The sequence below is a fragment of the Hordeum vulgare genome, chromosome 3H (genome assembly GCF_904849725.1).
Source record: "Hordeum vulgare subsp. vulgare chromosome 3H, MorexV3_pseudomolecules_assembly, whole genome shotgun sequence".
NCBI lineage: Eukaryota > Viridiplantae > Streptophyta > Magnoliopsida > Poales > Poaceae > Hordeum > Hordeum vulgare.
Genome location: NC_058520.1, coordinates 484957851 through 484972084, shown reverse-complemented (window position 1 = coordinate 484972084; position 14234 = coordinate 484957851).

Genomic DNA, 14234 nt, shown 5'->3' with positions numbered 1-14234 from the left:
AGGCACTCTAAGCCAATTTAGCCCGAAGAAGGGGACAAGAGGAGAAGAAAGAGGAAAAATGAAAGGAAGGAAGAAGAAGAAGAGGAGAAGAAGAAGAAGAAGAAGAGGGAGGAGGATAAGAAGAAGGCGAAGAAGTAGGAGAAGAAGGAGAAGGAGCTCCTCCTTCTCCTTCTTCTTCCTCCTTCTCCTTCTCCTTCTTCTTTTCTTCTTCTTCTCCTCTTCCTTCTCCTTCTCCTCCTCCTCCTCCTCCTGCACCTCCTTCTTTTACTTCTTATTCTCTTTCTCTTCTTCTACGTAGCTTAGACTCATCCAAGAAAGGCTAAATTGGCTAATTATCCTACGAAATGACATAATTAGCTTAGTTAGCTCCAAAATGACGTATTTAATAAAAAATGAACTATAGTTAGCTACGTTCTCTCCTAAATGACATAATAAGGCTTACGTAGCTGCAAGATGACCTATTCCCCCTAACTTAGGTATTAAATGGCCTATAATTAGCCTAGCTAGATCCAAAATGGCTTAATAAGCATATTTTGCTCCGGAATGACCTATTTTACCCAAGTTAGCTCCGAAACGACGTATAGTTAGCTAGGGTTCCACCGAGATGACATAATTAGCTTAGTTAGCTCCTAAATGGTCTATTTAATAAAACATGACCTATACTTAGCTAATTATCCTCGAAATGACATAATTAGCTCCAAGAAGGCATTCTAAGCGAATTTAGCCCGAAGAAGGGGATAAGAGGAGAAGAAAGAGGAAAATGAAAGGAAGGAAGAAGAAGAAGAGGAGAAGAAGAAGAAGGAGAGGGAGGAGGATAAGAAGAAGGAGAAGAAGGAGGAGAAGAAGGAGAAGGAGCTCCTCCTTCTCCTTCTTCCTCCTCCTTCTTCCTCCTTCTCCTTCTCCTTCTTCTTTTCTTCTTCTTCTCCTCTTCCTTCTCCTTCTCCTCCTCCTCCTCCTCCTTCTTTTACTTCTTCTTCTATTTCTCTTCGTCTACGTAGCTTAGACTCATCCAAGAAAGGCTAAATTGGCTAATTATCCTACGAAATGACATAATTAGCTTAGTTAGTTCCAAAATGACCTATTTAATAAAAAATGACCTACAGTTAGCTAAGTTCTCTCCTAAATGACATAATAAGGCTTACGTAGCTGCAAGATGACCTATTCCCCCTAACTTAGGTATTAAATGGCCTATAATTAGCCTAGCTAGATCCAAAATGGCTTAGTAAGCATAGTTTGCTCCGGAATGACCTATTTTACCCAAGTTAGATCCGAAACGACGTATAGTTAGCTAGGGTTCCACCTAGATGACATAATTAGCTTAGTTAGCTCCTAAATGGTCTATTTAATAAAACATGACCTATACTTAGCTAATTATCCTCGAAATGACATAATTAGCTCCAAAAAGGCATTCTTAGCCAATTTAGCCCGAAGAAGGGGACAAGAGGAGAAGAAAGAGGAAAAATGAAAGAAAGGAAGTAGAAGAAGAGGAGAAGAAGAAGAAGGAGACGGAGGAGGATAAGAAGAAGGAGAAGAAGGAGAAGGAGCTCCTCCTTCTCCTTCATCATCCTACTTCTTCCTCCTTCTCCTCCTTATTTTCTTCTTCTTCTCCTCTTCCTTCTCCTTCTCCTCCTCCACCTCCTCCTCTTTCTTTTACTTCTTATTCTCTTTCTCCTCTTCTACGTAGCTTAGACTCATCCAAGAAAGGCTAAATTGGCTAATTATCCTACAAAATGACATAATTAGCTTAGTTAGCTCCAAAATGACCTATTTAATAAAAAAAATGACCTACAGTTAGCAAAGTTCTCTCCTAAATGACATAATAAGGCTTACGTAGCTGCAAGATGACCTATTCCCCCTAACTTAGGTATTAAATGGCCTATAATTAGCCTAGCTAGATCCAAAATGGCTTAATAAGCATAGTTTGCTCCGGAATGACCTATTTTACCCAAGTTAGCTCCGAAATGACCTATAGTTAGCTAGGGTTTCACCTAGATGACATAATTAGCTTAGTTAGCTCCTAAATGGTCTGTTTAATAAAACATGACCTATACTTAGCTAATTATCCTCGAAATGACATAATTAGCTCCAAAAAGGCATTCTTAGCCAATTTGGCCCGAAGAACGGGACAAGAGGACAAGAAAGAGGAAAAATGAAAGGAAGGAAGAAGAAGAAGAAGAAGAGAAGAATAAGAAGGAGAAGGAGGAGGATAAGGAGAAGGAGAAGAAGGAGAAGGAGCTCCTCCTTCTCCTTCTTCTTCCTCCTTCTTCCTCCTTCTCCTTCTCCTTCTTCTTTTCTTCTTCTTCTCCTCTTCCTTCTCTTTCTCCTCCTCCTCCTCCTCCTTCTTCTTTTACATCTTCTTCTCTTTCTCTTCTTCTACGTAGCTTAGACTCATCCAAGAAAGGCAAAATTGGCTAATTATCCTACGAAATGACATAATTAGCTTAGTCAGCTCCAAAATGACCTATTTAATAAAAAATGACCTACAGTTAGCTAAGTTCTCTCCTAAATGACATAATAAGGCTTACGTAGCTGCAAGATGCCCTATCCCCCCTAACATAGGTATTAAATGGCCTATAATTAGCCTAGCTAGATCCAAAATGGCTTAATAAGCATAATGTGCTCCGGAATGACCTATTTTACCCAAGTTAGCTCCGAAACAACCTATAGTTAGCTAGGGTTCCACCTAGATGACATAATTAGCTTAGTTAGCTCCTAAATGGTCTATTTAATAAAACATGACCTATACTTAGCTAATTATCCTCGAAATGACATAATTAGCTCCAAAAAGGTATTCTTAGCCAATTTAGCCCGAAGAAGGGGACAAGAGGAGTAGAAAGAGGAAAAATGAAAGGGAGGAAGAAGAAGAAGAAGAAGAGAACAAGAAGAAGGAGAAGGAGGAGGAGAAGGAGAAGGAGAAGAAGGAGGAGAAGAAGGAGAAGGAGCTCCTCCTTCTCCTTCTTCTTCCTCCTTCTTCCTCCTTCTCCTTCTCCTTCTTCTTTTCTTCTTCTTCTCCTCTTCCTTCTCCTTCTCCTCCTCCTCCTCCTCCTTCTTTTACTTCTTCTTCTCTTTCTCTTCTTCCACGTAGCTTAGACTCATCCAAGAAAGGCTAAATTGGCTAATTATCTTACGAAATGACATAATTAGCTTAGTTAGCTCCAAAATGACCTATTTAATAAAAAATGACCTACACTTAGCTAAGTTCTCTCCTAAATGACATAATAAGGCTCGCGTAGCTGCAAGATGACCTATTCCCCCTAGCTTAGGTATTAAATAGCCTATAATTAGCCTAGCTAGATCCAAAATGGCTTAATAAGCATAGTTTGCTCCGGAATGACCTATTTTACCCAAGTTAGTTCCGAAACAACCTATAGTTAGCTAGGGTTCCACCTAGATGACATAATTAGCTTAGTTAGCTCCTAAATGGACTATTTAATAAAACATGTCCGATACTTAGCTAATTATCCTCGAAATGACATAATTAGCTCCAAAAAGGCATTCTTAGCCAATTTAGCCCGAAGAAGGGGACAAGAGGAGAAGAAATAGGAAAAATGAAAGGAAGGAAGAAGAAGACGAAGAAGAAAAGAAGAAGAAGGAGAAGGAGGAGGATAAGGAGAAGGATAAGAAGGAGAAGGAGCTACTCCTTCTCCTTCTTCTTCCTCCTTCTTCCTCCTTCACCTTCTCCTTCTTCTTTTCTTCTTCTTCTCCTCTTCATTCTCCTTCTCCTCCTCCTCCTTCTTTTACTTCTTCTTCTCTTTCTCTTCTTCTACATAGCTTAGACTCATCCAAGAAAGGCTAAATTGGCTAATTATCCTACGAAATGACATAATTAGCTTAGTTAGCTCCAAAATGACCTATTTAATAAAAAATGACCTACAGTTAGCTAAGTTCTCTCCTAAATGACATAATAAGGCTTATGTAGCTGCAAGATGACCTATTCCCCCTAACTTAGGTATTAAATGGCCTATAATTAGCCTAGCTAGATCCAAAATGTCTTAATAAGCATAGTTTGCTCCGGAATGACCTATTTTACCCAAGTTAGCTCCGAAACGGCCTATAGTTACCTAGGGTTCCACCTAAATGACATAATTAGCTTAGTTAGCTCCTAAATGGTCTATACTTAGCTAATTTCTCTCTGAAATAACCTATATATACACTTCTTAATCTAGTATTTTTCTTCTAACTTTCTTATTTGTCATTTTGCAGATTACCTTCACTTCACGGGAAGCTTGGATTATGTTGATGGAATGCTTGAAGATGATTTCTTGTACCATGGCTTGTATTGAAACTATTGTAGTATATGGATATATATGAAACTTTGTATGCATGTGGATGAAACTGGTGTAATATATGGTTTGGTACGGATGCAACTTGCATAATATGTATGCACTATGGATGAGAGTTATTTTAATATGGTTATGAGTACGGAAAGAAATTTATTTATGTCAAATATATATATATCGTGATTATTGTTAAAAATGTTGGATATAATAAAAAATAAATTATAATGGGGCAGGTTCCCCTCTTTGCCGTCTGCCCCCACATGGCAAAGGGGGGTTGGCAGACGGCAAAGGGGGGAATCTGCCCCCTTTGTTTCCCCTCTTTGTCGTCTGCCCCCACATGGCAAAGGGGGGTGGGCAGATGGCAAAGGGGGGAATCTGCCCCCTCTGTTTCCCCTCTTTGCCGTCTTCCCCCACATGGCAAAGGGGGGTGGGCAGACGGCAAAGGGGTGAATCAGCCCCCCTCTCTCCCCTCTTTGCCGTCTGCCCCCACATTTCAAAGGGGGGGGCGGCAGACAACAAAGAGAAGACGCCTGTCGTTAACACTTAACGGGGCCGTTGCAGTATATGTCGTCCCAGTTAATTTGCCGTCTGCCCCCTCATGGCAAAGATTCTTTGCCATCCGCTTTTCAAAAGCAGACGACAAAGAACCTCTTCACCGTCTAGTTTGCCGTCTGCTGACCGACGGCAAAGCCTTTGTCGTTCGTGGTTGCCCCCTTTGCCGTCTGCCATGGCAGACGGCAAATTTCTGAATTTCAGTAGTGAATAGCAATAAAACGACACGATCAAGATGCTACGTTCATATTTTGGGTCTTGTCCATCACATGATTCTCCTAATGATGTGATCCCGTTATCAAGTGACAACACTTGCCTATGGCGAGGAAACCTTGACCATATTTGATCAACGAACTAGTCAACTAGAGGCTCACTAGGGACAGTGTCTTGTCTATGTATCCACACATGTATTTGAGTTTCCAATCAATACAATTCTAGCATGGATAATAAACGATTATTATGAACAAGGAAATATAATAATAACTAATTTATTATTGCATCTAGGGCATATTTCCAACAACAAATGCCGAACTCCCAAGCATCTAGCGGATTTATATCTCAAATCCACTGGGAAAGGCAAACAAGTTCATGGAAAAGAAAAAGCTCACTTCAACACTTTACAACAAGAAGAGAACCTTGAAGCTAGCACTTCTCAAAGTGCTCCTTAGGAAAGAAGGTAGAAGGATGAAGATCTTCTTGATGTCGAAAACATGATGGTGGAATACACCCAAGACGCATACGGAGATCTCATATAATCTCCACATCACTCATTTGATGTTATCAGCTATTTTATTGTAATAATGGATGTTATAATTTGTATAACTCTAAGTAGAATAAAGTCCTACGGACCAATCATATTATGTAATTCAGACATAATGTCATATTTATATTTGTAACTGTAATATGAATAATTTGAATGTATTTATATGTGAGTAATATGAATAAAATTTCATCCTAAAATATTCTCTTACTCTATATAGATTTTACGGGAAGATAATCCAATGGAAGAAGAATTATGTTTGGTGGACAGTTGTACCACTAACACAATATTAAGGAAAATAAAATATTTCCAAACTCTAACTAAGAGACAAGGAAATATTATGACCATTGCCGGTCGCGATGCGTTAATTATTGGTTTAGGATGAGCCACACTCGTTCTGCCTATGGGTACTACCATTATAATTGAGGATGCACTCTTGTATCCTGAATCTACACGTACCCTTCTAAGTTTCAAAGACATTCGATCAAATAATTTTCATCTGGAAACTATCTCTGAAAATAATACTGAACATTTGCTTTTAGCAAAGAGCAATGGGTCTGAGAAACAAATTCTTGAGAAATTCCCTTCACTTACATCTGGATTATATTACAGTTATATAAAACCTGTACCACATGTTGCGTACAAAATAATTTTTCAAGACCTTGATAAATTCAAAACTTGGCATGATCGCCTAGGTCATCTGGCATAGGGATGATGAGAAAAATTATTGACAATTCTATTGGTCACAGTCTTCCAAGTAAGAGATTCCCAAAATCATAAGATTTTGTATGCACCGCATGTGCAACTCGAAAATTAATTATAAAACCATCTTATCTTAAAGTTAAAAATGAGTCGTTAAATTTTCTTAAACGCATTTAAGGAGATATATGTGGTCCAATTCAACCACTATCAAGACCCTTTAGGTATTTCATGATACTCATAGATGCATCTACTAGATGGTCACATGTGTGTCTCTTATCCACACGTAATCATGCCTTTGCCAAGTTAATTGCTCAGATTATCAAATTAAGAGAAAACCATCCCGGAAATAAGATAAAAAACAATTCGAATGGATAATACCGCTGAATTTTCTTCACGTGCATTCAATGACTATTGCATGGCTATGGGCATTAATTTAGAACATTTTGTACCTTATGTTCATACTCAAAATGGATTGGCTGAATCTCTCATCAAAAGAGTAAAATTAATTGCTCGACCATTATTACAGAATTGTAATGTGCCAACGTCTTGTTGGGCACATGCGGTATTACACGCTGCAGATCTCATACAAATCAGACCAACTGCATATCACACAACCTCCCTGCTACAACTAGTTCGTGGCACTCAACCAAGTATTTCCCATGTGCGGAAATTCGGTTGCACAGTATACATACCGATATCACCACTGAAAGGACGTGGATGTCTCCTAGAGGGGGGGTGAATAGGCGCTTTAAAATAATTACGGTTTAGACTTGAACAAATGCGTAATAAAACTAACGTTTAATTTGTCAAGCACAAAACCTAAAAAAACTAGGCTCATCTATGTGCACCAACAACTTATGCTAAGCAAGGTAAACAACTAAGTGATAGCAAGATATATGACAATAAACAATATGGCTATCACAAAGTAAAGTGCATAAGTAAAGGGTTCGGATAAGAGATAACCGAGGCACGCGGAGACGATGATGTATCCCGAAGTTCACACCCTTGCGGATGCTAATCTCCGTTGGAGCGGTGTGGAGGCAGAATGCTCCCCAAGATGCCACTAAGGCCACCGTAATCTCCTCACGCCCTCGCACAATGCAAGATGTCATCATTCCACTAAGGGACCCTTGAGGGCGGTCACCGAACCCGTACAAATGGCAAACCTTGGGGGCGGTCACTGGTACCCGTACAAATTGCTCGGGGGAATCTCCACAACCTAATTGGAGACCCCGACGCTTGCCCGGAGCTTTACACCCCAATGATTGAGCTCCGAGACACCACCAAGCTTCTAGGACGCCAAAGCATCCACGAAAAACAATATCTAGGGTACTAAGTACCAAAGGTAATAAGCTTCTCAAACTTCACTTCCACGTATCACCGTGGAGAACTCAAACCAATGAAACTAATGCAATGGCAAGAACACACGAAGTGGACAAGTCCCTCACACTCAAATCCCTCCACAACAACAAAAGCTATGGAGAAATATAAGAGGAAGAACAAGGAGCTCGCAAAGAACTCCAAGATCTAGATCCAAGGGGTTCCCCTCACATAGAGGAGAAAGTGATTGGTGGAGATGTGGATCTAGATCTCCTCTCTCTTTTCGCTCAAGAACAAGCAAGAATCATTGGAGGGATTGAGAGTAAGCAAGCTCTAAGAAGGTCAACAATGGGGGTAGAACATGAGCTCAACTGATGGATGGAACCAAGGGGGAAGAAGACCCCCTTTATATAGTGGGGGAAGGAATCAGGCCGTTACCCCCACTTACAGCCCGAGCCCAGCGGTACTACCGCTCGCTGCAGCGGTACTACCGCTGAGCCCATGGTAGCGCAAAGATACTACCGGGCCAACCACCGCCAAGAAAGTCTTTGCAAAAGGTCCGACGTAGTACAGCGCAAGGATGACGGTACTAAAGTCCTGGAGCGGTACTACCGCAGACCAGGGGCGGTACTACTGCTGGGACAGCGGTACTACCACCAGCTCTAGCGGTACTATTGCTAGGTCTAGCGGTAGTACCGCCAGCACTAGCGGTACTACCGCTAGGGCCAACGGTACTACCGCTAGGTCCAGCGGTACTACCGCTCGCCACTCAAACAGCCATAACTTTTGCATACGAGCTCCGAATCCAGCAAACCCAAGCTTGTTGGATTCAGGACGACAAGAGCTATCTTAAGACCATGCAGATATGAAAATGCCAATGATATAGATATGTGAGACCTCTATGAATGAAGAACCGGCAAAAACTCCAACATCGAAAATATCATAGTAGATGCATATGGACTCCGTTTTCGATGAACTCGAGCTTGTCATGAAGATGACCATAAGCTCTAAAACTCAAAAAGAGAAACACCAAATAAGAACCAAGAAGTATGATGCAAGGATGCAAATGGTTTGAGATCTCAACAAACGATACGATCAAGCTACTCACTTGAGAGCCCCCCCTTTGACAGTACATCAATCTATCCTAAAACAGAAAACTTATCAAGGGCAAACCTATACCTTGCACCTCGACCTCTTGAGCTAGATGATGATGATCTTGGCTTCCTCAAGATGGACCACCTTTCTTGATTGTGTTGGCTTGATGAAGACTAGTTGATTTCTCCCCCATACTCACTATGGGTGAGCCACTCTTCAGCATATCTTCACAAGTCCTCGCTTCAAGAATGATATATTTGTGATGATCCACTTGAACTTGCACACCGCAATCTTGATGACAATCACCACTTGACGTCATCCTTCATGGGCTGTATGAGATCTTCCTTTTGACGCAAGCCCATGGAAACACACCTAACTCCCACATAGAACTCTCATGAAGACCATGGGTTAGTACACAAACACGTAATGGACAATGCTTACCATACCATGGGATCACTTGATCCCTCTCGGTACATCTTGTACGTTGTGTGTGTTGATCATCTTGATTTTCTCTTTGTCTGAGATCTTGATCAACATTGTGTCTCTATGACCATTCTTTGGATAATACCTTGAATACCATCTTGGTCATCATATAAACTCCTTGAACCCAATAGATGGACATCATCAAGAAGTGCCTATGGACAAATCCTATAAATATATCTTAAGGCAACCATTAGTCCATAGGAATTGTCATCAATTACCAAAACCACATATGGAGATATATGCTCTAACAACCACCCCAGCGTACATCAATGGGCCCCCCACAGAAAACTTGGGATCTATGTGGGTTATGATTCTCCGTCAATTATAAAATATCTTGAACCTCTTACAGGGGACCTGTTTACTGCTCGATACGCTGATTCTATTTTTGATGAGGACCATTTCTCGGCATTAGGGGGAGAATCAAACCACAAAGAATGCCAGGAAATAGATCGGAATGTAACATGCATCCATTTCTTAGATCCACATACTAAAGAATCTGAAACTGAAGTTCAGAGGATTATAGATTTGCAACACATTGCAAATAACCTGCCAGATGCATTTACTGACCATAAAGGTGTCACTAAATCACATATTCCCGCTGTTAATGCACCAGAACGAGTGGAGGTACGAACTAAAACCACTTAAACCCCAAATGAGAGTAAGAGGGGGAGAAATCTGGTTAGTCGGAATATAGCTTCTCAAAAGCCTCCGCGGAAACAGAGGAAATCAAATCCTCTACCAGTAAATGCAATTCAACCTCTAGTTGAAGGACACCAATCAGATGCTCAACATCTAGAACCCAGCATAAATGCGCATACAAATATAATAGCTGGGACATTGGAACACCATGACTCTATTGTTATGGGAAATCACATAGAGTCTGAAGGTATAAAAGAAATTTCCATAAACTATATTGAATCAGGAGAATCATATAACAGAAAGACTACAATTGTCGACATATATTTTGCCTCTAAAATTGCTGAAACCCTTCAACTGGATCCAGAACCAAAGACCCTCAAGGAGTGACTCAAGCGCCCTGATTGGCCTAAATGGAAGGAAGCAATTGAGGCAGAATTGCGCTCGCTCAACAAAAGAGAAGCATTTTCCTCAGTAATACCTACTCCTCAAAATTTCTTCCCTATGGGAGGAAAATGGGTTTTTGTTCGAAAAAAGGAATGAAAACATTGAGGTGGTGAGATACAAAGCGAGGCTTATAGCACAAGGGTTTACGCAGAGACCTGGGATCGATTACGATGATACATACTCTCCTGTCATGAGTGGAACAACGTTTCGATACTTAATATCTATGGCAGTACAACTGAATTTATCTATGCAGTTAATGGACGTAGTGACAGCATACTTATATGGGTCACTCAAATCGGACATATATATGAAAGTCCATGAAGGACTTAAAATGCCGAATCCAAAAGCAAATCGCAACACATATTGTGTAAAACTACAAAAGTCACTCTATGGCTTAAGACAGTCGGGTAGAATGTGGTATAACCGATTGAGTGAGTTCCTTATTCAAAAAGGTTACTCAAATAATGATGATTGCCCTTGTGTGTTTATAAAGAAGTCTTTAAATGGATTTTGCATCATCTCAGTGTACGTTGATGATCTCAGTATCATTGGAAGTAGATTTGATATAGAAGAAGCACACAATCATTTAATGACGGAATTTGAGATGAAAGATTTGGGAAAGACCAAATTTTTCTCTGGCATACAACCTGAGCATCTTCCATCAGGAATTTTAGTCTACCAACCTGCTTATATTCAAAAGGTTTTGGAAAAATTCAACATGGATAAATCATATCCAACCAAAACACTCATGGTCATCAGATCCCTTGATATGAATAAAGATCCTTTTAGACCTCGGGATGATGACGAAGAGATATTAGGACCTGAGTTCCCGTATCTCAGTGCCATTGGTGCGCTAATGTACCTTGCAAATTGCACCAGGCCTGATAATGCATTTGCGGTAAATTTACTAGCTAGACATAGCGCTGCTCCAAACAAAACGTCATTGGAGGGGAGTAAAGAATATCTTTAGATATTTACATGGCACAAAAGACCTTGGCTTATTCTATCAGAAGAACCAATATATGACTATGATAGGATATACTGACGCTGGCTATCTATCTGATCCTCACAATGCCAGGTCACAGACAGGTTTCGTATTCTTATATGGTGGAACTGCTTTTTCATGGAAGTCACAAAAACAGACTCTCGTGGCAACTTCCACTAATCATTCTGAAATAATTGCATTATTTGAAGCATCAAAGGAAGTTGTATGGCTTCACAGGATGATTAACCACATTCAAACTTCATGTGGTGTTGGTCCATTAGGATCACCAACCATTATCTATGAACATAATGCAGCTTGCATTGCTCAGATGCAAATGGGTTATATAAAAAGTAATATCAAAAAACACATTTCTCCTGAGTTGTTCTTTCCTCATTCATTACTGGAAGATGGAGAAATTGATATTTTGCAAACCAAATCATGTGACAATCTAGCAGATTTGTTCACAAAGTCTTTACCAAATTCAACATTCCAGAAATGTATTCATGGGATTGGTATGAGACGTTTTCGGGATTTGCAAATTTCAAGGGGAGAAAACTCCTAGAATTACGACCCATTAGTTATCATCAGATAATAATTATTGTACTCTTTTCCTTATGAGTTTTTACACCAGTTTTCTCATAAAAAGGTTTTTGATGAGGCAATATAAATTATACCATATCGTTTTCTCCTTATACTTTTCCCACGGGGTTTTAAAAGGAGTTTTCAATGGTGTATCTATTACTTCTCATATTTTTCCCACTGGGTTTTTGGGGAGGTTCTTAAATTGATCAAATGATTCTCAAGCTGGATGATGATTATACAAGAAGCACTAGATGATGAAATATACACGAAGCGCTAGAAGATGCGTGATCCAAGGGGGAATGTTAGGAATAGAATTAGAGTATTTGTTAATTTACTAATTAACAAATGCTAATTATTGGTGGCGCTGATATGAGTTAGTTCGGAAACTCGATGAATGATGTGTCAATGTGTCATTATAGGTGTTCATACGAGGGGACTCGAGTATATGTGCTTTGCGGTTTCTGAAAAATACGGTTACATATCAGCCGATGCAACATGCATGCAGTCACATGCGCGTGGCTTGATATGCATCTATCTATATTTACTTGCATCGACCACGCTGCGGCCTGAATCTAGGCTACCATGTGTCCTTGTCCCGCCCCCCAGCAAGACCAGAAAAGAAAACGCATCCTTGATAGTACGAGATATTTAGCAGGCGATCCAGATGATTGACGTACGCGACGGATCAGAGGAATGGTGTCCAATTTCAGGTGTATTGTCAATTTGTCATAGACCCTGATCCTGATTAAGCATGGTCCGTGCATGGGAAAAGGGACCTCCTCCTAGTCCTGGACGATGCACATGCGAGCTCTAGAAAAGATTTTCTAGTACGTATCCTTGACGAGTAGCACCGCTGGGTTTTGACCGGGCTGTAACTCCAAATTTATTGCACCGTTTTGGTAGAGATAGCTTGACTTGCTGGTGCAAGAACCGGCAGGACGACGATGGGTAGGCCCCGACGGACCTCACATGCCACAGTGCTTTCTACCCTGCTCTCGATCCTTGAATTCGGCGTGCCTCGGCCACGTAAGGTTCGCTGGTGGAGGCGCGTAAATGCGGTCTAGCGCTGCATGCATGGAAAGTTCCAGCGTCGTATCGATCCACATGACGATGATCAGAACCACGTACACCTAGTACAGGTCTGGCATAGCGTTGTGGCGTTATAATGCATGTGGCGTGGCGTGGGGTAGCTAGGCTAGTGGACCGATCGACCGTGTTAGTTGTCGGCCAAGTCTATCTTTATTAATAAAGCACATATTGCTTCTGTGGTACGTCATTAAAATTGCCTTTAAAATTGTCTAATATTACCCACTAATGTCACCTATAAGTTATAAAAATACGGTTTTCACGAATCCTCGCATGGGCCGGCCCACGCATAGGGACCAGTTGTACTACGCTCTGCTCGTTGGAAAAGAAACAGCACGCCCATTTGGGCCAGCCCATGGGCGGATGACTGTTTATTTTTAATTATTATTTATCTGTTCCTTTTTCTTCTAATTCAAATAAATAAAAAAATCAAAATTCGAAAAACAATATTTACATAAATGTTTGATAAAACATAAAATGTTTGTGAATTCAAAAATTGTTCAGGATTTTTCTAAAAATGTTTCAATATTAAAAAAAATCGTAATTTTGGAGAAAACATTCATGAATCAAAAAAAGTCCACCATTTTGAGCAATTTCATTAATGTAATTAAAATAATGTTTGATATTCAAAAAATGAATCATTCGCCAATTCACAAGAAAATACTTGAAAGCAGTTCGTAATATAAAATATTGTTTGGAATTTTAAAAACATGTTTATAGATAGTAAAAAATGTTGTCAATTCTAAAAATGTTCCCAAATTTATAAAAATGTTCACGAATGATCGAATGTATGCAGTTCAACAGTAATGCTTCTGAGTCTTTCAGATTATGTACCTGGGTGAACTTTGAAGAATTAATTGTCAGGGTGGATCGGAATATTATAGTATATTTAAAAAAAATGAAATTCAGAATAATTCTTTGAGTTACTAAGTTTTTTGATAACCACGATATTTTTAAAAAAATGTAAACATTGTTTCAACTTGTGAATTGTGAATAAAATTAAAAGAAGAAATATTTTCTTGCATTTGTGAACAAATTTTCGAAATCATGCGATGAGATATGAACATAATGTAATCATCGCCATTGAAGATGGTGGGGTTTTCTCCCGTTGCAACGCACGGGCCCTTTTACTAGTCATAATAAAGTTATGAACGAGCAATTACGGTCGTGCACTGGCCACTGCTGACGGGAAACCATATTTAACGCCACATGCATCGATTAAAGGTAAATTTTACTAATCGGCATTAGCAGCGCTACGTCATGATCCGGCCCATTTAGAGATATGAAATTATATGAACTTTTTTTC